The 24,826-nt window shown below is 44.7% G+C and overlaps 1 long non-coding RNA gene across 2 annotated transcripts; it reads right to left on the reverse strand.

Annotated features, from left to right (window-relative positions):
• Positions 1–1,968: 1,968 nt before the first annotated feature.
• LOC135455760 (uncharacterized) lies at positions 1,969–24,666 on the reverse strand. Of its 2 annotated transcripts, none has more exons than XR_010442381.1 (5): positions 24,611–24,666; positions 10,808–10,861; positions 8,402–8,494; positions 7,800–7,984; positions 1,969–4,937 (listed from the first exon to the last, which is right to left on the reverse strand). It is a non-coding gene; the product is annotated as an uncharacterized LOC135455760 (long non-coding RNA). The 2 variants fall into 2 exon arrangements; XR_010442380.1 differs by having other exon boundaries at positions 10,808–10,929; positions 24,611–24,657.
• Positions 24,667–24,826: the final 160 nt, after the last annotated feature.

The raw sequence follows: 24,826 nt of genomic DNA on the forward strand, positions 1-24,826 counted from the left end.
CAGTTGTTCTTCAAAGCCAAAGTGCTACTCCAAATTTAGAAAGCTGAGCTAGGTTTCTACCCAAGGTAGCAGTGGCTGCAGGTACTAGTGAGGTGCTTTGAAGGGATCACAGTTTGAATGGAGCCAGGATCAAGGAATTTAAGAGCAATTTGAGAAAGAACATCCAAATTATTCTCAGATCATTCTTGTCTTAAAAGGAAAGAGAAAGAATGAGGTTCTCAGTGCACTGCCTAGGTAAAGTAGCATAGGGTAAGGGGTTGATACACTTGAACTTACCTCTTATGGAATGGAGAGATAAGGGAAAGGAAAAAAAATGAGATACCAAGTAAAGGGATGTGTGCTGCCAATTACAAAGTTACCTGCAACTCTGGACATTATTAGCAGTTTCTATTTCTTAGTGCCAATAATTCTGTATCCTAATAAGAGAAGCTTTAAATTAGCTTCATTTTTGACACCAGAGGGAACTGACCACAGAACCAAATGTTGGTTGTGGTTCATGTAGGTGTGCTTTCACTGGAGTCATCTTTGTTGTATGCAAACAGAATATAGCTGCTGAGTGCTTGGTGTTGTAACAGGGACTGTTTCACAAAGCTGAGACAATCATGAGTCCAATTGGTCAAGAGGAGAGTTAGAGAACAGTAACAGAGTAGGCAGCCATCTACTGAGAAAGATGGCTATTACCACAAGAGATACAAATTTTGATAACTTGGAATATAAAAATAAAAAAAGTTGATAGCAAATCAAAGGACACAGAATATTCTGTAAGCAATATTTTTGTTTTCCAGTCAGTTTTAACATAAGAGCAGTGCTGACAGCATACTGCCTCCTCATTAACTAATGGGATAGAGCTGTCAGCAGTAGGCCAGGCTGCAGGCTGAAGCTAAGGAGGCCTAGACAGAACTTTACAGGCTGTAAAAAAGCTGGATGAGGGTGCTGTGATCTGCTGACACAGGACTTGCTGATAACTGTTCACAGAGAGAACTTCTAGGAGCCTGGAAGGATGCTCATGTTGTGCCAATATTTTAAACAGAAATGCTGGTCTGCCAGCCAGGCATCAGTCCTGAGTAAAATAGTATAAGGGCTGACTTGATTAATAGAAAAACAGGCGGATCATATAATTAGTACCAACAAAAAAGTGTTTATCAGAAGGTAGAACTTGCTAAATTAATCTGATTTTAATTTTAAATGGATCAAAAGTTTCCTTGCCTGTTGAAAGGTATCAGTGTCACTGGACTGGACTCTTGCACACTTCACTGATATTATGTGACATGCTGATCAGGGAACTATGGCAGCTGAGATTTACCAGGACACATTAAATGAATTAAACCTAGCTATACAACAAGTCACACAACAGAAGTGGGGATATTTTACTAAGTATGATTCTGAAGGAATTCCTCAGGCATTTCAGCTCTGTTTTCTTTAATAAATTGTTAGCAACAAGGGAGGACACAATCAACAACGCCATCCCAATGCTATGGCTTTTAGTAAATGAGGAGAGCAGAGCTCACTGCTGGAGTATTGTGGCTTGCTTGGCAAGTTGGAATGTTTTAGTGTCTAAGAGCATAGATCTGAGTGAAAGCAGTCCCTTTGGAAGGGTGGTTAGGCTGAGAGCAAGAAGCCCAAACTTCAGGAGGTGCCAGCACAGAGCTGTGGGGAAATGGGCTCTCAGCACTGGGACAGGCAGCGAGTGCTGTCACTGCTCCATTGCAGAGTCACATCCACCCCAGACACAGCAAGTGCAGCTTTGTTGACTGCCACTCAGGAAGGCTGTTGATAAACAGAAGAGCACTCAGGAAACAGCTGCAAGAAAGATGAAGGGGCTGGGAATGATGTTTGATAACAACAGATTCAAGAAGCACACATGGGTTGGGATTTTTAGGCCAACGGCTGATTTGCACAGGGTTGTGTTCTTGTTGTAGGAAGACAATTCAATTGTTATAGTTGTCTGTGTGACAAAACTGTAAAAAAGCCCTCACCAGCTGGATACAAACAGCAGACAAGGCACATGTTTATTAGTAATGAGGATAATTAGCTGGAGCAATTCACTAGTAATTGTAGCAATTCTACTTTATCAAAAATTATTCAAGTCAAAATTAGATCTTTTTCTGAAAACCTGTGTAGTTCAAACAGGAACAAAATTTACAGAAGTCTACAGCTAAAACACAGAGGTTATCTATTTATAGAGATCAAATAGGCAGAAATGGTCTCATCTGCTCTAACAATCTGTTTTTAAATAGAGTCAAATTCAAATATATATACGCATTTGTATATATGTATTTGTATATACACATATATACATATTAACTAAGAATTTAATATACATATTAAATAAGAATCTTAGGGCAAGTGTTTCTGTCTGTTCAAATGCTTTTTTCTTTTTGAGCAAGTGCAAAGATAAAAAAATGGCTTTAACTGCAGTAGTAAGTGGTGCTGCTGAAGAGCATAAATGCCAACTCTTCTTATCACTTGTCTATTTCTATGCTCATTGCTACAAAACCTAATGAACCACAATTGATATGTGGCAAGAGGGCAAGGTTTGTAAGCTTTGCTAAATTACAGAGAATTACAAAGTCAGAACAAAGCTAGAGGGCATTGCTTAAGTGCTTAATTCTCAAGAATAGAACAAACCTCTCAGGATTGCTGTTTCCAACTTGCTCTTTTTAGCAGCTAATTCTTCTAAGATGTGTATCAGTGTAGCTACTGCTCATTTGAGCTGCTGGAGCAGCTCAAACCTCATCCTGGAATGTAACCTGCAGCAAGACCAGTCACACAACCCTGCCAGCCAGGCAAAAGGAACAAGGTAAACTTTATCTGCACGTGTAGCAGTGGAACTGTCACTCTGCTGCTGTTCAGGGACATCTGCCTGAACACCTGCAAGAGCCCTCCTTCCCTTCAAAGCACAGATCCCAAACACAGTTGAGGCCATGTGGCCTCTGACAGATCAGTTCTTGCCACGTTGCAGTTTCCTACTGGGCACTGACTGGCAGACAACTGCACTGTACAGAGGGCTGGGCTGTGTGCTGGGAAATACCTACTCTGGCAGGAAGAATATTGTAAAGTTTCCAACCTGCATCATTTCCTAAAATGACTCAAGCAGCAATACTCACACAGATGTATCCTATGGCTTATTTTACAAATTCCACACATTCATCAGTGTAGTTGTAAAGAACATTCAAAATAAAACCTTTGCAAGCAAGGTCCATGTCTTGCAATGGAGGATCTGGTTCAATGCAACTGTAGCTCACGTTTTCCTACCATTCATAAACTGCACAAATGCCATCAGCAGTTCCTTTCATTGAATTGGAGCCAGGTTGTGGAATCAGGAAACATATTCTCTACTCCAAGGGCATGAGGATGTAGGCATGGGTTCTTTAAGAATGCATATGCTCAACACTGGTTCCCAGGCAGGTCTGAAAGCATTGTGGCAAAATGTGGATTGACCTAAATCTTGCCCTGTTGTCCCAAAAACCAGAGGTGAATGGCCTTTGGCAAACACTGTGGAGATAACCAGACTCTACCTGAATGTCACTTCTAAAAAAATAGTTCAGTTTCCTGCCACCTAGAACAAAATTATTATCTACTGATGGCACCTGGTGCTTTTAATGTCAACTTGTTCAGCTGTATCTGCATTATCATGTCCATAAATCACGGGGGTGGAAAGGCCTTCCAGACCTCCATTTTCTGGAATCAGTTTATTCTCTTCACAATATCAGTTTGGAGACTCTTTTAAAGTCTCCCTGTTTAGAGGGTTATAGGTTTTTATATTGTTTCAAGACCAAGTTTATGCCTGGCCCAGTCATACCCTTTTGCTCTTTGACTAATGCTATCCTTTGATTTAAATATGTTGTTCATTCCTGCAGTGTATTTATAGATGGCAGACTCTTTTCTCCTCTTATCCTGGGGGTTTCCAGGGTTACTGGGAAATTAAGAACCTTTTCTGCACTTGTTTCAGAGCTAAGTACTTACAAAACTAGTTAAAACTTCATTCCTGCTTGTACAATGCATCAATAACCCCTCATCCTTCCCTGATTACAGGACTGCAATTGCATTTTCCCACCTGGCAGGTCAGATCCAGACTCTGACTGGCCTCCCATCCTTCTCCCCCATCTGCTTACACTTACCTGCCGTGTACAGCAGAAATCTCTCCTGATCTGTGGACTCATAATCACATGTTTTGTGTTGCTGAATTGTATCCATTTCAATTCCATTACATTTTAGAATCCTCCATGAAAGTAAACCAATAAAAATATTAAATAATATCACATGTATTGTTAGGAACATCATTACTCTCTACCCTCATCTCATTTCCATGCAGCCTGCTTTGTCTCCTCCACATGTATGGTTCTATTCTCAGAGGACAAGTCTGTTCAAACCCTTTGTGCTGCTATATTCCAGTTCTTTCAGAATGCTGCAGTGAAAACTTGGGTAGGATCCTGGTAATAATTGTACAACAGCTGACAAAGAAATTCCAAACCTTTATCCATATTCAAGTATGTTGGTTTCCCTAATCAGTTCTCCCTTTGAAAGAAGAAAATCTGAATCACAAACCTACTTTTGTTTATCCTTACAGTTAATTTAAATAGAATCAATCTATGATCACCCCAGCTAGCGTGTTTTTCAGCAACCTCTTTATCATATCATTAACACTTGGAAGAATCACATTTGAAGTCGTATCATCCCTTGTTGATTCAGGCATATTTTGATGAGGAAGATCCATTAGATATTCTATCTGACCTCACATTGATGAGCATTTGCTCTCCAGTCTATTATCTGGGTTTGTCTTTGTGCAACAGTCCCCAGGATTATATGGCTCTTTAATAACACCACACAGATTTAACCCAGATATCATTCTGCTAAAAGAGAGAAGCCTTCTAGCACCAACAGGCAGAACATTTTATCCATGCAGTCCTCCATGGGTTATTACCAGCTGCCTTGTCCTGAGCAAAAGATAGAAAGGGGATCAGTTGTCATGTTTTGAATTTTCTGGATAATACAGATGGATTTCAGAGAAGTAATTTAGACAAAATCTGGGTTACAAGGAAGATTGAGAAGTTTGAAACCTCACCACAGAGTCAATCTTTTATGCTAGAACAAACAAATAACAGGGCACCTGCCATTAGGTCTGTTTGCACAAGTGTTAGACTCTGCCTCAGCCAGAAGGGAATGGCTGGGAAAGCTGATTTTATTATTCATTCACAAAACATTTTCTACCATTATGAAAAAATAGTCCTAGTGATACCCTTGAATCTGAATCTCCAGCTTTAGCTTATAAAAGCAAAACCAAGGCCTTGGAAATATTACTGTTGAAAAAAAGCTGCCACATCTTTCCCTCTGAAGAAGCCACAATGTGTTGAACTGTGAAGTCCTTCACAATACACAAGCCACAGCACTTTTATCACCACAAAGCAGCTGGCCCTTGATACCACATAAATGTGTTGTGGGTTTTCTCTTCCATACAAATGTTTTTAGCATTTGGGTTTTCCCTGATTTTTGGTGGACTGCACTCCCTGAGGAATAGGTGGTAGAATGAAATGAACTTTCCCACATGGGAACAGCTCTGCATCCAGCCCATGGAGAAGTGTGCCATAAAAACAACATGCTAAGTGACTGACTTAAATTGCAGCTTTCCTCCCAAGCACTTGGAACCATCCTCCTGCCACACAAACATGGTAGAGCTGATTTACAGCTTGTTTGGTCTCACAGGTAGGAGCTGATTTACTTTTGTCAGCTATCAGCAAGAGGGTGAGAAAAACTAGTTTTAGAGGAGGCAGAAGCCTTGCTGACTCCAGGCTGTAAGAATGCTCTGCTCCATCCAACCAGCTCACCTGAGAGGTGTGGCTTTGGCACAGCACTGGGGAAAATTACACCAGATAAATAAATGCAGTTCTGACAGATTCCATTCCTGTCCCTGCACAAGCTGCTTCACTTCCTTTGTTCCTCCATTCAACAGGCACCCAGCCAAGGTGCCCTCAGAGAGATCAGACTGAGCATTTTGGTGGAAACAAGTCAAAAAATGAGGCCAAAAAAAGATGAGTGCAAGGCTTTGCACAGATAAACCCACTGGAAGGCTCTCTTCTTCACAGGCACTTAAATCAGTAGTGTCCCTTTCAAGGTCCAATCAAACATCTACAGGTCCAAACAAACATCTGTAGGTTATACCTGTACAACTTTCTCATGCTGACAATCTCCAGCTTTTCTCTGAGCATTTCCAAAGGGAACTCACTGTCTGTGATCATCTTTAAAGTAATGCAGAGGTGCTCAAGCATCCACTCAGTCCCAGTATGAGTCTGAGCAGCTGGAAGGCAGGTGACTAGGAAAGCTCCTGCCACAAAGGGATACAACAGGAGTTCCCATGAATAAAGTGTGATGGCCATGGAGACGTCCCAGTGGCGTTTTAATTCCTTACATAGGAAATCCAAGGCTAGAGGATAACTTCTTCCAGAATCATCATTTAGGTTTGTAGAAGCCAAAAGAAGGGATCCCTTCAGAAAGGGCATCCCAGCAACCTGACTTGTCCTTCTGGTCCTTGAGAGTGGCAAAGAGCTTCAGGTGAGGTGTTCTGCAGCAGAAATGTATCCACTCATCAAGGGTCAGGCCTCAAACACACACAATGAACCAGCTACAATGACTGTGAGGAGGCAAAAAACTGGGGACAAACCAAAGCAGGCCACTTCCAAGGAGAAAACATTTATAGCTACAGATTTATATGCAGGAGCAAAGAAATATGCAGAGAAGTCAAAGTTAGGAGTTAGGAGACTGTGACTATAGTCATAGTTAGGAGTTTTAGTTAAAATATTTGAATGCTGCATAAAAGCAATTGCAGGAGAGTCACACAGTGTTTTGGATAAGCAGTATCCCCTCAGGAAATGATCCATGAGCTGCTCCAGGGTCCCAGTGGAGCTGTGCCATCATCCTGGCATGTGGAGCAAGGGCAAGGTCCTGCCCCGTGGCTGTTTGAGGCAGAACAAGCCCAGGAGCACAAATATTTCTGTCATTGCAGCATTTTTACCTCACTGAGCAGTCTGGTAGCACTTCCAGATTCTTCAAATTGCCATGAGGCATCCAGCTAATCTTTTATGCTTCTCTCATAACCGAGTTCACACTGCAAGTCTGGAAACAGAGCTAGACTCCACCAGGCCTGTGCTGCCCAGGGTTAAGTCTTCTCCTCACACCTCCCATGAAGCACAATACAAGAAAGCACAAGCACTTGCTCCTGTTTCCTAGTGGCAGCAGGACTTTGGCATAGCTTGCAAAACACTTTGCATGTTTCTGATAGCAGGTGCAATAGAAACATTATTTACCACTATATTTTCCTGGCATCTTTCCTAGATCTTCCACAGAGCAGATGGAGAATGAGCAGCAGTGAGGCTGAGCTGTGGGTGCAATCATTCTCACATGCCTAATACTCCTCTGAGTAGCAACCACTACTCTCAGTACAGAAAAGTGTGCTTACCATCACTACTACAAGAGCCAGAGCCCTTGCTCAGCAATCCAGAAAACAATGTTCCCAAATGCTCCCTGCCATTTGCAAGGGGCTCCTTGCTGCCACGAGCTCAGAGAGACCAGGGCTGAGAGTTACAATACAAGAGCAGTGATGAGGAAAAATATGTGAAGTATTTTCCTGCCCCCCCAGGGGACAGGTCACAGCCCTGTTAGCATGAAGCAAGAGAGAGGGGGGAAGGCTTTGAGTATTGTAACCACCTCACAGGACAAAGGAAATGCTGGTTCTTGCAGAACAGTGTGAGCCTGCAGATGCATTAGAAATCCCAAATCTCACATCCCCTGTGACGCTTCCTCACTTTTTGTCCCCCAGCTCCCAGGAGGCTGAGAGCAGATGCCCTGTGTGACCCAGGATGGTGGGCTCAGCCTGGAGGGCAGCAGCAGGTGCAGAGCACACCTTCATGGGGAATGTTCCACTGGGTGTAGCCATGCACTGCCCTCATGGAACACAAGCAAGGTTTTCCTGGATCAGCCCCAATTTCTTCTGTCAGAACAAATACAACAGGAAAAATACACAAAGAAATTTAAAAGTATTTGTATAGTGAAGCCTATTACACCAGCTCAGTCACAGCAGTTTAAATGCATTTCCTGGTGAATGCTGGCATTCCTTTCCCGTGTTTACTGGGTTCCCAAAGCTGATACCCTGCAGTTTTCTGCACCCACTGATTTTGTTGTGGCCATCCCAGCCAGGCAGGCAAAGAGAATATCAGTCACTTCCACTGGAAAGGCCAATGCAAGACCCGTTCATATCCTCAGCTTCCCTTCCCCTTTGCCTCCTTCCATCCTTTGGAGGCTCAGGTGACAAAGTGAGCCGTGAGGGGACAGGGCACAGCCAGGCCCTGCCTTCCCCTGCACCGCAGCCCCCTCTCCTGGTGAAGGGTTACCTGCAGCTCCAGCTCACCTGTGGATGGAATTCCATAAGAACCACGTTTCCCAATCCCATTCGAGCTCATCTGACAAGCACAGACTGACTGCTCTGCATATCACCAACAATCTCCAGGCAAAAGGCAAAAATAGGAAAAAATTAGAAGACAACTTGCATTAGATCTTCCATCAAAACCAGATAGCACTGACCCTGCAGTTCAACCAAGCAAGGTTAGTTTACAAATATTCCTTCTAGGTGAAGGAAATGCTTGGAGATAAAAGAGGTGCTGAGTTATCTGCATTCCAGCCAGCCCTGCTGGATGGTGGGCCCCACTCTTCACACACACACAGTGGAAAACTGTCCCTGCCACATGTGGCTGTGTGAATTCAGAAAACACAAGGTGCAGCAGAATCCTCCTGTGGCAGATGGGGGCTGTGACACAGAGCAATTAGCTGACATCCTAAAGGTGTCACTCTAAGTCTGTAGCACAGCCAAGGACTGGATAAAGGTGTCAAATACCAGACACTCCTGTGTTTTCCTCGGGGGATTATCTAAAAATCAAGGCTATAAAAACTCACCTAGGTGATACAGGCATGGATGAAAATACATTCCCTGGCAAATTCCATCCCTACCTCCATTGTTCAGCAGCTCTCCTGTCCATCCCTCCCCTGACCTCTAGTGGCTCAGGCTCTGTTCAAAGAGGAGCCTTGCTAAGCTGCAGTGACAAGTGACTCTGTAGTTCTGGCCCAGCAAAATGCAGTCTTTCTCTACTAAGTGTATAAAAAGGAACTGAATCCCAACCACCTCCAAATGACATTTGGAACTTGCAGAGTTTGAACTAGACAAGCCTGGTTTGTTTTTACTATTTGTAAGCCTGTTCCTGTAGAAAGCAAAGGAGACTTTTCAGAGGAAGTATTAACCTTGGCTTAGCTCTTCCTAAGCTCAAGCATGTGCAGGTTTCTAAGGGATTTGTCTGTTCCTCCTGCAGACTAAACATGGGAGGGAAAGAGTAGGGAAGGTGCCTTACAAACCCAGAAACCCAGGGACAGGAGAAGCTGGGACAGGGACATGCAGCAGCAGCTCAGCACTGGCCAGTTAAAACATTCATGTTCCTGTAACCCACATGTGTGTGTTTGCCTAGGAAATATTCTTGCACAGGTAAATGGGTGCAAACATGGCATGCTTTAATTTTTGGGCTTTGGGTGGAGGGTGCCATGGAAACACAGAGTCCTGCTGGCTTCTGCAGGGGGGTGTGGGACACTTTATAAGTCTGGATACTTCATGCAGTACTAAGATCAGAACATGCCCAATATCCAATTTATTTGCTGAATTAATGCACTGCTTATAAATACAGCTGCAAGGTCATTGTGCCTTAGCAATCAAAACTCTGTGACACAAATATGGACATGCCAATGTGGGGAAAAGATTACAGAAGAAATTGATTCTGCATTTTCTAACCAGGAATAATTCCAGGTAGTCAATGGCTCATAAGTTGCTATTGACTTAGAAATGGATTTCCCATAATCTCCTTGCACAGAGGATGTGGTAAATAGCAAGAGAAAAGTGGGAGAAGGAATCTGGAAAAGATTTATTATTGCTCAGTAAAAGACAAAGGAGGTCTTCCCTGTATTTTTAACTCCAAGGACCTGCTCTCCTTCCCAGCTTCAAGTCTGGAATTTCAGCCAAAAAAGCAGGTCCCAGACTGGCTTCAGAGCCATTCCAGGTGATGTCTAAAACATTCAGATATCAGCAGGAGTCCCTGCATGCACTTGTCAGTAATGCTAAGAATAAAACCATTTGCAGGATTGAGATCCGCTTGTGAACGGAAAAAGAACAAAAAATTTCCTCTGAATTCCTTTGCAATCAGTTTTTTAAACTCTCCCTGTTCCTGGCATCACACAGGTTCCTTGAGGTAAGTAGGTGTTGGAGATTTTTTCAGAAATGGCATAGAAGCAGCTGTGAGGAGTAAAATTCTCACAGCCTGTTTCTGTAAACAGCAGAAGTTCTCAGGTTGTTTTTAATTACAAGTAAAAGTGACAAACATGAAGGCCTTGAGAACCTTGCATACCAGAGTTCTCAGGCAGCTTTCTCATAACAAGTAGATATTCTATCTTTGTTTTGGGAAAGCAAAATTAAGTTTTGAGAACCCAAATCTTGGTATTGGAAACATAAGGAGGGGTTGGTGTGTTATCTCTGACCTATTGTGAGCTCGGGTTTGCAATATGCATGAACTTAATTAACACGGTTATAAAAAGTGACTGATTGAGTCAATAAACGGAGTCGATGCTGATCAACAAGGATAGGTCTTCTCCCTCCATCTTAGATAAGTAGGAATTACCTTCCACTACAAAGTACATTTTCTGTGTCAGAATAAGAGAGACATGGGTGGAAGCTGATGCAACAGACCTCCAGTTTGCTTTGAGCTGCACCTTAGTCACATACCTGCAGAACACCCAGTGTCACACAGGACTGGGCAGGTACCACTGGACATCACATCTGCAAAAATAAATCATCCAAGGTCAGGGCAGAGGGTGCATGGAGGAGCTCAGAGTATTCCAGCTTTCCTACAGAAATTACAAAAATAGAAATGTTGGTTAAAACTGCTGGTTTTACAGCAATGCATTTTATTGGTTTGCCTTCATCCATGAACTTCCCTAGAAGAGATTGTTATTTTCAACTTTCTCCTGCCCAGCCCATTGAGATGGCTGAGAGCCACTACATTCTCCTCAGAGCTAAAGTTTCTTCCTCACCAATTGATCCTCAGGCCAGGTTTGCTCAGTGGAAGCCAAGCCAGAGCTGCTGAAGCATTTCCAGCTGCCATGGTTCAGATCTCTCTGTGCTGTGACCAGCCCAGAACTTTCCCCAGCTCTTGGATTCACACCTACAGAAATTGGCAATTCCCCATCAGGCCCCATTCCCCCTCAGAACTGCCCTGTATCCATGCAGAAATTCTGAGATTCACTTGCTGTTCCTAAAACTTATCCTGCCCCAGTTTGCTGTTGCAGGGCTGGTTTGGCCATTTGTGCTTTTTGGAAAGGAAAGATTTCTATTTGAGACCAAATGAGATTTTGACATGTGTCCAATTCCATGCTACTTTTTTTTTCTCAAGATGCTGCTTTGAAGCAACTAAAATTATTTGCTTGGATTAAAGGTAATATCAGTTATATTTCTTTTCAGATATCTGTGATTCTAGTGAGGGATGGACAGGAATGTCACCACTCCAAGGGCCACTCACTGACATTTGGCCCAGCTGCCAGATCCATTCCCTGCTGGATGCACAGTACTCACATCACACACCCCTCCAGGGCTGGCCCAAAATTTGACAATAATCCATGTGTCCCTGAGAACACAGAAAGAGTCAGGTCATTCCCTTCTCAGCACAGCTGGCACTTGCTGCCCCAGCAATACCTGAATATCTCTTCTAGACTGTGATACCTCCTCCCTTTGTTCATCTCTCCTGCTAAATAAATGAGAAGGGAAGAATCTCTTGCTTTGATTTCTCTGCAGGCATGATCTGAACTCTTTTTGTTATTGTAACTAAATTCTAGATCCCTGCAAATTGGTCACCATGCTTTAAAGCATGAAGATGAATCTGTACTGACTGTACTTCCAAATCAATTCCCCTCAGCTGTGTTTGCTTCTGGCTACATCAAGGTTAGGGTAGAAGCACCCAGCCAGCCTGAGAGCTTGGCTCAGCTTCCAACTCCTGATGCTGGGGGTGTGAGGCACTGCAGGGTTCCCCAGCATACAAACCTGCATTTCCAGGCTCTGAATCAGCCCTGTGCTCACAGCAGAGGGGCATTACTGACCCCCACTACAGCTTTAGGCCTGGAGGAGACAGAAATGGGGCATTCAGCCTGCAGGACCCACTGCAGGCCTTGTGCCCCAGGCTGGGGTCACTTGGCATTGCTGAGCAGCACCTGGGTGTCACCACATTTCTCCTCACAGAGAAAAGCAAGGCACAATTCTTCCCAAGAATATTTCTGAGATTCACATTCTCTGAACCCCAGAGAAGGGAAGGACATTTCTTACCTTATTTGCTGTGCCTGTGTTTGTGCCAAAGCAGAATGCAATGTGGAGCTTGTTTACCCACAGGGATGGGGTTTTGTTTCCTTGGCCTGTCAGGGCCAGGTGTGTGTGTGTGGGTTGGGACTGTCACTGACAGTCACGAGATTCTGGGCAGTTGGGTGCCTGGCAGATTCAGTTTAGATGTAATGTAATATAGTGTAATATAGTATAGAATCATATAGTAATAAAGTAATATAAAAGATTATAATAATGAAGTAATTAATTAGCCTTCTGATATCCATGGAGTCCTCCTCATTGTTTCTCCCTGCCAAAGGGGCTGTCCTGATTTAACACCTGGGCATGGAGAGCAGAAGAATTTCCCTTCAGCTTAGGAAATCCTGCTACCACAGGAATCCATGGTACCTGGGACTTCCACGGATGCTGATGCCAAGTGTTTTGAGTTGTTTCACCCTCCCACCCTGTTTAGACCAGTTCAAAGGGTATTTTATTTCTTTGCACTTTTGTCCCTAAACATCTGAACCCAGAGCCACAACCTGCATTGCATGAATGAAAAAGGTGCCTTGTGTTCATCAGTACTGGCCCAAGTTGGGTTTTAGGGGATATTTCAACACAAGCTCAGCACCAGCTGCCCAGCTGAGTCCTCTTCTGAGCTCTGAGGCTAATTTCTGCAAGCCCTGAGAGGATTTTATCCAGGGTCTATTAGCCATTGTGCAGCAGGAGGTACATTACCATGGAACAACAACTCCAAGGAAGCAGCTCAGATTTACAGTGCAACTGAACAGAGTGGGAAATTAAGTAATCCCAGGTGTAGCCTGATAAAGTTCCTTGTAACAGGAAGCAAAAACAAACCAGAGTGAAAACTAAATAGGAATAGTTCCTGGAAGGTGTGCATGTCTTTCACTCATTTTCCTATTTAATATTAACAATTGTATATTTTATCCAAATTTTTACCCTAGTCCTGTGGGTGTACAAGGAATAGGCTTTAACACACTATATAAATGGATAGAAATATAAATGCAACTAATAGTGTGCACATACAGAAAATTACAACCTTCTAAGTGAAATATTCTTTACCAAAACATTTATGTGCAGTTGTTTGTAAGTTTTTGCTACTGTGAAATACTACTTAGTTTAGAAAACACACAGAGGTATCATGTGTGGGTCATAGTCCTGCAGTGTCATGAGGATGTGATGCTCAATGTTTATGAGTACTGAAAACTCAGGTGGAGCCTTTCCCTGCCAGCCTGGAACAAGCTGAGGAGATGCAAACACACAGACAGGGCTGCAGCTCCCAGGAGCAGTGAGGAACATGAACATTTAGATTTACACCTAGGGACATCCCAGAGAGCCCCTGGCAGGGGTCCCCTGTGTCTCTACTGAGACTGCTTTGCTTTAAATGTGATCCACTCAATGGTCTCCTGCCTTGCCTCTGCCAATTGGATCCTCCAGGGGTGCCAAAAAAAGCAGAGACCCTGATTCAAAGACATGCCCCTATGACAGCACAGGTGTTTTACTCCCACCCCATCCTGATGCTTTTTGGAAGTGACAATTTCCTCATCACAAGGAAGACAAAGGCCTCTGATGAACAGCTCCTCACATGATGCCAGTACAGCAATGCTGTCAGTACAAGCCTGAAGTGCTTCTGTGTCACAACATTTAGCCTGTCAGGTTAATGATACACAGATTAATGATACAATTTAATGCTCTGAAACTCTTAGGAGACAGCAAGGACTAACTTAAAAATAAGCACAATAGGAGTTGATTTCTGCAGCATGAAAATATCACCTCAGATTAACTCCACACACAATGCAGGTATTCTCTAATGCTTGGGATTGCTCATCATGGCCAAGTATCCCCATAAGAAGCAGCTGAAAGGGAAGAACTTTGCTGCTTGTGGGCTTTGCAAGTCAGGGCAGTGGTACAGAATGAGGATATCTAGATAAAGAATTTCCTGTTCAGTTTGGAGCAGCCCAGTTCCAAAGAAGGAACCTCTCCCTCAGAACTGCTGCCAAGAAACCTGGAGTGAATCAGCCTCAGACACATCCTGTCCAGGGTATAAGGCATATTCTGACAGAAGCTCTAAAATTATTAATGACAGAAAATGAGGCTTTATTGAAGTCTTTTTGCGTTGATCTCTCCTTGTAGGACTTTATCCTGGATCCCAAGGTATTTCCTATCAGATGACCATTTCAGCACTGCAGAAACCACTGAGAAAACCCCAGGAGGAACTCCTTGGACCACATGTTTCAGATGTTTAAAACAGCCTAGTCTAGCTTGGAATCCAATATTCACCATGCCCTAGAAGGATGGATGGGGCCACTCTAAAACATCAATAGTACAGTCTCTCTGTCCTTTAAGCAATTACTTCATTCCTCTTGCTACTGTCTGGAAAATAAATCCTTCAGCAATGATGGACCTGAGCTTTGTGCTGTATCAGTCAGGATTTTAATCCTGCTGTTTTCTCACTCACACTTTACCTTGCTGCTCTGCATATCACAGCCAAGGTTTATCCCAGAGCTCATTGTTTTAACCAACATTTTTAAATCTCTAGGAATGGAAAACACTGCATGAAGTATCAGGGCTTTTTCTCTTGTCTTTTTTTTAAATAAACTGATATTCTGTTTCTTTAATAGGTTTAGTTCTCACCAGTGCTCAATTCTTACTCATTTGTTAAGTCTAATTAGTCAGTATTCAAATGTGCCATGCATTAATTTGGCCACTGCTCAAATCTCACACAGATTTCATAGGAAAATGGATTATTTGAATTTTAAACACAGTCTGTTCCACCAATTCTGACATATTAAGCAAACTCACAAACCATTAGGGCCAGAAAATGCCAGTTGACCTAACAGCCTGCAACAGTACAGAGTGAAAAAGCTATTTATGTTATTAACTGATGCTCTGAAGTGAGAGCTGCACACTGTAGCTGATCCTGTATCATTTGATTTCTCCAGGATTTGGGTGCAGCCCAGATGCTCGGCTCCTTCAGCCCCAGCACAGAACTGTTGGCCCTCAGACACAAAAGCAGAGGCTGGAGATTGCCCAGAGCCAGGATTCACTGCAGCCTTCTCAGGAACACCATCCTGCCTGCTTCACCTCTTTAATATGGTAATTAAAGCATTTTAGCTAATGGGCTTTAAATACATCTTTTAGGGTAGTCTAGACAACTCCTTAGCATTGTCATCAGGGCAGGGAGGGATCTTCTGTATTTCTGACTGATCAGAGGCTGATCAGAGCTTGAGGCAACCAGCTAAAGACCAGCCTAAGCCCCCACTGCTGCTCTCACTGATGGAGTTTCCCTGTCTCTAAGTTTACCAAGGGTTTGTGCCTTCACTCAGAACACTCAAATTCTCCTTTCAGAGCAGAGGGAACAGTTGGACACAGCAGCCTTTCCAGGTTCCCCAGTGCCTGTGGCACACAAAGCTGTGGCCATTACCTTGTCTAGACAGGGACGTTGGGCTGCTGATGTTAGCAGAGAAAAGGAAAGTGCATTTGTGACAAGTCTGCTCAGCCTCTGCTCCTGCACTTGGGTGGCAGCACAGCCACTGTCCCTTCAGCCAGTCTAGACAAGGCCACGGGGACTCTGGGACCTGAGCACTCAGCTCACATTTCCTTGAACTGCAATGGCTTTGTTGTAATTCAGCACGACAGCACTTTCCAAACACAGCAACCTGTGAAATAAATGTTTCAGGGTTCAAATCAGGGTTAGCCTGACTCCTTTGGCAACACTTGCTCCTCCAAATAAGTGCAGAAATTACAGGAGAAAAGCAAGTCCACCCAAACCATGGCAACAGTCCAGGACAAGGATGATTAATAAAATCACCTTAGGGTGAAAAAGCACAGAGCTGCCGAGATCTTTGCAAATAACAAGCTCTGAAATTCCACCACTGAAGCTTCCATGAGGCAGCAGTGTTCAGAAGGGTGATAGAATCCTCACTCTGGGCAACAGCAAATGAAAGGGAACCTTCCAGCTCTGCCTCCCTACACAGGGCCAGAACAAAACAAAGGACAAGAGCAAAGTGGGGCTGTTTGGCTGCCACAGTTTTTAAGCATCACAGACTTGACAGTTCTTCTCAAAATGAACATGGGACTTGGCAAATCATCCACAAAACTTTGCACAGCACTGCCCTGGCAATGGGATCAGTTCCATCAGCATGATGTGAAAACTGATCAATTTCTTCAGGTTCTATGGACCCAGAGATGAGCAAATAAAAGATTTCTCTTTTAGTCCATTAGTGAAATTGCACATACATATGAGAAACTGGGGAGTGGGAGAGACAAATTTTCAGAGGGGGGAGGTGTAGAGACAGATTTGCCTGGGGATAAATGAGGTTTTTCAGGTGCATGGAAAGAGCCTGTAGCTTTTGACTAAAGAGCTCCCAGCCCAAATGAAGTATTTTACTTGGCCTTTGTATTAAGCAAGACTTATATAATTTTAATTTTTTTCCCCCATTTCAAACTTTATATTTCTTAAGTAAAAGTCACTTTCTCAACTGGCAGTCTTAGGGGAAATGCTTTGGTACTTCAAAAGTGCTGTCCTTTATCCTTTTGAGTTAAAATTATTTGCAAACTGCTTTAAAGACCAGCATATCTGGTCAGGCATGTAGTGCTGAGCACAGCCACGGTTTCTTGTTGCAGTCCCAGTCCTGTGGGATTAAGGCACAGTGCAGCATGGAAACATCCTCTGTATTCATGTCTGATAACATTTTTTAACTTATCAAGGACTTTGAACACTTAATATATAAGGACACCCTTGCAATTTCTGGTTTGGTCTGTTTTAAAACTTCTTGTCAGCACAGCAGGACTAAGAAGCCTGAATTTAAGAGGAATGACAAAGAAAGGCTAAAGCTCCCTGTGCTTTACTGCCCAGGATTTTCCACAACTGTCTTCCCAGCACAGTCTTTATCTGGATATAATTGAGCTGGCAAAGAAGAACCCAAAGAGCTCTGTGTGATCACTGCAGCAGAGATTCAACTAAAGCTCTTGTACCACAGGCCACTGGGTTTTCTTCCCTCAGGTGCTGATGCAAACACTTCAGTAATGAGTGAGAGCCCAACTTCTGTTCACAAGCAGAGAAAACTCCAAGGGTTTGGTGCTTCTGTCCAAGAAATGGACAGTGACAAGGCAGCAGAGCCATCCCTTTGTTGTGCTGCTGATGGGATTGGTCACTGAGTCACAGAATCACAGAAATTCTAGGTTGGAAGAGACCTTTAAGATCATCGAGTCCAACCCATATTCTAACACCTCAACTAGATCATGGCACCAAGTGCCACATCCAGTCTTTTTTTAAACTCTTCGAGGGATGGTGACTCCACCACCTCCCTGGGTAGATGATTCCAGTATTTGACCACTCTTTCTGTAAAATATTTCCTCCTTAATTCTAGCCTGTATCTCCCTTGGTGCAGCTTGAGACTGTGTCCTCTTGTTCTGTCTGTTGTTGCCTGGAGAAAGAGACCGACCCCCAGCTCACCACAGCCACCCTTCAGGAAGTTGAAAAGGGTGATAAGGTCACTCCTGAGTCTCCTTTTCTCCAGGCTGAACAACCCCAGCTCCCTCAGTCGTTCTTCATATGGCTTGTGTTCCAAGCCCCTGCTCCTCCCTGAGCTCTGCGGTCACTCCTCTGTGCAGGGCTGAGCACAGCCCACAGCTTTCCCTCAGCACCACTCCCAGCTGCTCCAGGAGCAGTTTCCCCATAAACTGTAAGGAAAATGCACCTTTCAGGGCAGGAGAGAGACTTGTGAGAAGTCATTGGGAGACTCTGAAATGCACAGAATGCAATGGCTGTGAGCAACTGCAGTCCTTGCTGGACACCTCCATCTCTGCTGCTGCTGCCCACCAGCTGCCAGCCCTGCACTGCCACCACCCCTGCGCCCCAGGAGCAGCTCATCAGCATCACAGTCACACCAACCTTCAGAAATGCCAGCTTTGCCCTTCACTCTCTGACTACCAAGAAGCATTTGGAAATGCTGGGAGAAGAAAAAGGGAAAAAAAAAAATCTTTCCCTTCAGAAGAATCCCAGCAGGAGCCTTCTGTGTCTCCCTGTGAGAAGAGCTGGGAACCACACAGTGCAACAGGCAGAGGCAACAAGCAACAGCCTCCACAGCTTAGACCCTTGCAGCTTCCATGCTGCTCCCAGGGCTGCAGATGTGCCTCCCAATGCATCCCTCATCCACATCCCCTCTGGGAAGCAAAGCATTCAGTCAGTTTGACTGTCACTCAGAGAAATCAGTGCCAAAATGAGTCCAAAGCTCAGATTTCTAAACTGCTTTCTCCATTGTCACCAAATCCAACTTTTCAAGCAGGACTTGCCAAGGCTTCAAATCTTAACCAAACGAATCAATCTAAATGATGAAATCGGAAAAAAATAGAAACTGAAGAAATCTTATAAAGCACAAAGCTGTTCTACCACACAGTCAGATGAGGTCACAGGTATAGGAAATACACTGTACTGTCTGAAGTGGAAAAATGATGAGCTATGGGATGTGTTTTTCAATGGAAGATCAAGTTTCCATTACCCTTGTCATTCATAGGTCAAAGTCATCGAAACTCTACAGCAAAAGGGAGAGAGATGCACCTGTGCTACCAGAGAGTCAAGGATGAGGACAATATAGAGAATCAGAGACAGAGAGGGCTTTGACATTCCTCAGGAGAGAAAGGCTTTTTCATGGATTTAAATTAAAATTGTGCACAGAGAGCACTTTGCTGGGAAGCGAGAGGACGGCTGCCATTAGCATGAAAATCCTGTCTGACACATTTTGTCTGTGACCCTTTGCTGTGACAGGGAAGGCAGAACCTCACCAGATGGTTGGGGCTGAAGAATTATAAATCACCAGAAAAGTGGTGAAATGAAATAGTTTTAAATAATATTTTTCAAATAATATTTTTCAATCCACTTACCATTAAGGATTCAACACCAACATGTATTTCCTTTATAGAAACAGGGAAAAGTTTCTTTTTGCCCAACTCAATGTATTGGGTTTGTATAGCAAGGTTTGGGTAGCAGGGGTACAGGATGGCTGCTGTGAGAAGCTGCCAGAGAGTTGCTGGGTCTGATGGAGCCAAGGATCATGGAGGCAAACAGCCTCACATTCTGCATGGCCTTGGACCCAAGACATTTGATACCAGCAAAGGGCATCAGATGTCTGTGATCCAGACTGCTTCCACACTGAGCAGCAGGGCAGGCAGCAGCAGGACAGTGTGGGGTGCAGCCTGGCCAGGAACAATGACTCCTCTGCATTTTCCATGACCTTCTCACCCTCTGGACTCTATGGCAGCTGCTGCTGAGCAGTTCAGCCACTGCCAGGGTTGAGCACTGCCAGGTACCAGAAGGATTTTTGCTCTCAGGTTAGCTGCTTCTCTCTTCCATAACAGCAGCAGCATTATCTCCCAAAGTGCATTTGCCCAGCAATCCAGGCTGGGTCCAGCACTGTATCCTGGATGTGACAGGAAACCATTCCATTGCCAAAACACTCCCTAACCCTCCAGCATGCTTCATGATGAATGAAGCACTCCATTTGCTCTCAGTAGTTAAACATTTGAGGCAGATAGTGTATGACATGGGAGATGAGGGTGCACTGAACTTGTGCCAGGCCCCAGCCTTCCCCTGTTTGCACAGCCAGGTGTGTGATAGAGGGGTCCAGCACACACCACATCAGCATGATTCAATGGAGTTCCCATCACTGTGGTGCAACCCTGGAGCACAGCCTCTCCCACAGAGAGGAGAGCAGAGACAGGCTCAGATAAGCACGTTTCAGAAGGAAACAGGAGGATTTCCACCCAACTTTGTTCTTTAAATGTGTGTTAAGACAAACACTTGGTGTTCTGGAGGGGGACAGGGCTGCTCCCATGCCATGAGTGGCTGTTCCTCAGGTGGTCAGCAGCTCTCCAGAGCACCTGGTGCCTCTGCAGCTTTCAGCCTCTCCCTGCTGGGCACTCTGCCCCATTCATACCTGATCCTGTTCCCTGGGAAGTGAGGGAGCCATGAGCAGGAGCCCTGGGAACAGCCCCAGTCCCCCAGCCCAGCAAGGGGCACCCAGAGCAGGGCTCGGCTGCAGAGCTGTCCTGACCATCTCTGTCAAAGCTCAACAAACCCCCAGGATCACAGCCACAGGCTCTGAGGGAGGCAGAGGTGTAACAGCAATGGGAGAAAAGCTCAGGACTCTCCAGATGTCCCAGTGCTCTGGAAGTCAAAGATTAAAAAAAAAAAATACTTGCCATGCATTAGAAGTGTTAGTTCAACTGAGTCTTCTGTGACACTGAGGTCAGTCATCAGTGTTAGCATGAACAATTACCAGCAACTCCAGATTGTTAATTCTCCTTAAGGTCTCAAATGTCCTCAAATGGGTAGTGGATGTGAACCCAGATTCACTTTGTGCAGGGGCTGAGAGCAACTTTCACCCATAAGATAAACTCAGAAAGCTAAACCAAAAAACTATAGAAAAAATTTTGATTAAATCCAACAGACAAATCCACAAGAATGATGTGCTGAGCTGTGCTGTACAATGAGCCCCTCCCTTCCCAAGCAGAGCTTTTCAATAACAGTGAAGATTCCTGAAATCTAATTAATTTCTTTTAATTATTAAAATGTTGTCCAGGAAGTAACATTTAAAGCTGATGTCAGACTGGAGATGTTTGGAATGCTTCTGAAACAGCCTCATGCAGCAGAGTCCAGGGTTTTGGCAGTCAGCAGCAACAGGTATTACATGACAGCTCAGAAATCAGTTCTTTCCTGTGATCTCATCCCCCTGATGAGCAAACCCTTTAATTAACCAAGCAGTGCAGTTGCCTCACTCCTGTAGCAGCACCACTGTGATTGTGTGAAGAAAAGCTGCTGCAGAGAGGATGAGTCCATTAAAGAAAAACTGCCCTGCAATCTCTCAGGGAGATTATACAACTGCATCAAAATTAAATTGACATTAATCCAATTCTCATTTCACTGTTTGCCAACAAAAGCCCGTGTGTGATATGGAACAGTCTCTTTACTTTTAAACCGAAATTTGGAATGCAGATTCAATTTTTATTTTCTCTTCGGTCTAACCTTAGGGAAAGCCTGCAAAAGTGATTCTTTCTTAGAGGTTGCAATTCACTAGTGTTCTCCTGAGGCACCAGCCTGGGTCGATGCCAGGTGCTGGGGTCACTCCCATAAACTGGATGGTGCAACAGCTCTGCTGCCCAAGGTCTTCACCCACACAGAGCCATGGGTTTCCTTCTGTGTGCTGGGGATCACTGGGGACCCTCCAGCTCCCTTCCCGGGGCACAGTTTGTGTCAGCAGGGAGTTTTTAGCAGGTCCTAAACCTGGGCACAGCTGTCCTGGCCCAGCTCCTGGCACACCTGGTGGTGGCTGGTGCTGTTCCCTGGAGCTCAGGGCACTGAGGGGCAGCACTGGCAGCTCCATCAGCGTGCCAGGAACCCAGCCAGGAGGGCACCAGCCCTTCACCCCGGCCCGGATGGAGGTGCCAGCTCTGCCATGGGGGGAACAATCCCCAGCTCAATTCAGGAGCCATCAGCTCCTGCTGTGCCCCGTTTTTGAAACCAGTGCGAATGTGACCAGCAGGGACTTGTCAAACCTTCAACATTTAATTTGGGGCACTATGATAAGACTCAAAATTAAGCTGGATCCAGGGCAAAGTAATTAAAAACATGGCTGGGGAATGGTCCTACTCGCATTTGCCTCGGGCACCTGGATCTGCCGCAGAAACACGGCAGCGGCTCCCTGCGGATTCAGTGGGAGCGACCCTCCTCAGCAGCACCATTGGAGACTTGGAAGTTGCAAAAGCTGCACGAATGCCAGAGGGAAGCTTTTTGTTCACCCTGCTGGCATTCACTGCAGGGATTATCGCTAGGAACGCAAATGAGGTGAGCACAGGTGCAGTGACAGTCTGTAATCTATTGGGGCAGCTTTACATCGGCCCTGCTGCCTGATAACAGCAGCAGCTTTCAGTCTTCTGTTCCAATCTACACAGCCCTTAAAATTCACTTTTCAGCAATTACCTGACATAAATTTCAGGAGAAGTTTGGGGTGTTGTACCCAGCCAGCTGATTAAAGCTGCAGAGTGAGAGCCCCACAGTGCTCTGGGCTCCTGTTGGACTCAGAACCATCTTTCCCTTCAACACCCTGAGCAATGATGGAATATTCACACAGGCTGTCCATACAACACCGAAACTGAAAACTCATTCCTGGTAATTCTGTCTGGAGAGGATCTGCCTCACACAGCCATAGGAGACTCCACAGCTGAACCCTTTCTACCAAAGCAGCATCAGACCTCTTACAGACTCTCGACAAGGGCAGTGATTTGAGCAGGGAACATTGTCTGTCTCCACCAAGCAAGAAAAATACAATTTTTTTAGAAAAAGTCCAGGACTGCTGGATTCTAGCACATTTCCCCAGCCAGCAGCATCTTCCCTCCTGCTGTTCAGTGACAGCACACACAGAGCAGCCTCCATCAGCCAGTGCATGGGGAATTACTGGGAAAAGCAGTTTCAAGGGTGGTTTCAGACTGAAGTAAAACGCTGTGTAATCTCCAGTTATCTGTTATTATTCCTTATTAGAGAAAGAAGAGCCTCCCAGTCAGATGTAACAGAACTGCCAGGGCTGACTCTCAGTGCAGGCAGCAGAGCCCCTTCATGGTGCTCCCCAATGGGAAAGCACATCCCAGCTCCTTCTCCAGGTGCACAGGGGACCCAGGGTTTATCAGACTGGGAAAAGTCCTATTTTCTTTTTATGTTACCCAGTTCATGCCCTGCCCACACTTCCAGGACCTTGATCCATTCAGAAACAAAAGCATTTTGATGTGTGTGTGCTTCATTACAGAAAATCATGCTCAGAGCAAGACTGTGGTAAACCACATAGAAAAAAAAAATATCTGCAGGAGAAGAGATTCCCAAAGCAGCCCAGCCAGCCCTGCAATTATTCAACAGCTGGTTTGGGGAGAAAATGAAGCTAAACAAAGGCTGCAGCACGTGCAGTGCTCTCACTTACAGCACAACTTAAACATGTTACAGAAAATGGGCCTGCCAGCCAAACAGGGATTTCAGGCAATGTCTTCATTCCCAAACCCAGTCTATTGACAGTGATTTCCATGTGACAGGAAGGCTCCCGAGCAGATGGGAAGCTGGCAGGCTGTTAGGATAGCTGCAGTCCAAGAAAGATTGCCACTGAATGCTCCAACAGTTCTATAGAGCACAGACAAACTAAATATGCAAACTGTAAATGTAATTAAAAGGACTGGAGGGATTGGTTAGGAAGGAGGAGAAGGGCTTGAAAGGTATATGTGGAAATATTTAGGCTAACACGTGGGATTTGTATGACAACATTAGGAGGGATGAGTATCAGACAATGAATAAATTTAGGGGGAAATCCACAAGGCTGGTTACTAATGCTCCTGATACACTTAACTAAGATAATTTAAAGCTATAAGCTGACAAGCCATTTAAGGAAAAAAGATTATAGGAAACAGCCTGGCATCAGCAAAGAATAAATTGGTCCAATACACATTTCCTGAGAAAGTCTCACAAAGGATGCACTGCAAACCACAGATCCAATACACACACCCACAAAACCCTGCTCTGCCACCCCAACACTTACTTGGCTTCTACATTTTTAGGTCTCCCAGTTCAGCACTGACATCACCATTTCTCATGGGATATTAAGACTTGTGTCCTCAGAGTCAGCACTTAGTTCTGTCCCTTAGGAACTCATATTCCAATTTCCACATGTGCCAGTGGGAGGACTTGGCTGTGTGGCAGCACTGAGAAATCATTTTAAGGAGCAGGTCCTGAACTAAATGCTCTGTAATAAACACAGTGAGTCCCTCAGCTGGAGCTTCTCAGTGACACAGAGAATCCAGAGCTGCCACCCCAGCAGGGGCAGCCAGGAGTTAAACCAGGCCTTGGTCACCCAGGTGAGGATTCTGACCCTGGAGAGCCCCAGACAGTCTGACACAGAGATGTTAAAACATCCCTTCCCTTGCTGGGAGTGTGCAGCTCCTTCCCTCCCTTACAGCCCACTCAGTGTCTCTAAAAGCAGGTGGATATATTTGCCTTGTGCCATTTCAAGCCTTTTAACCACAGAACAGAGCAATACTGTCCATTATATTGAAGCAGAGTGCTGAGTGGCACTGGGCTTGGCCAGTCTCCCAGCAGACACTGTTGTCTTACATATCAAGAGCTCCATTATCATTATAGTGCAAGGATTTCATACCACCAGAGTTTTGTACCTGCTTAGTGTTTCTCACAGGCAGCTCCTCTGAGCACTGACTGTTCCTGGTCCTTGCAGCAACCAACACCAGATCCCACCAATCCACTCTTTTATACCACTGTTCTCATTGGCTACAGGTGTGGCCTGTTAACATCAGGCCTGCTCCTAATCTCAGTAATTGGTCCAGCTGCAACTCTTTGGGGGATAAGATTACATTCTATGCCACCTTCATTTA

Source organism: Zonotrichia leucophrys, chromosome 19 (genome assembly GCF_028769735.1).
Source record: "Zonotrichia leucophrys gambelii isolate GWCS_2022_RI chromosome 19, RI_Zleu_2.0, whole genome shotgun sequence".
NCBI lineage: Eukaryota > Metazoa > Chordata > Aves > Passeriformes > Passerellidae > Zonotrichia > Zonotrichia leucophrys.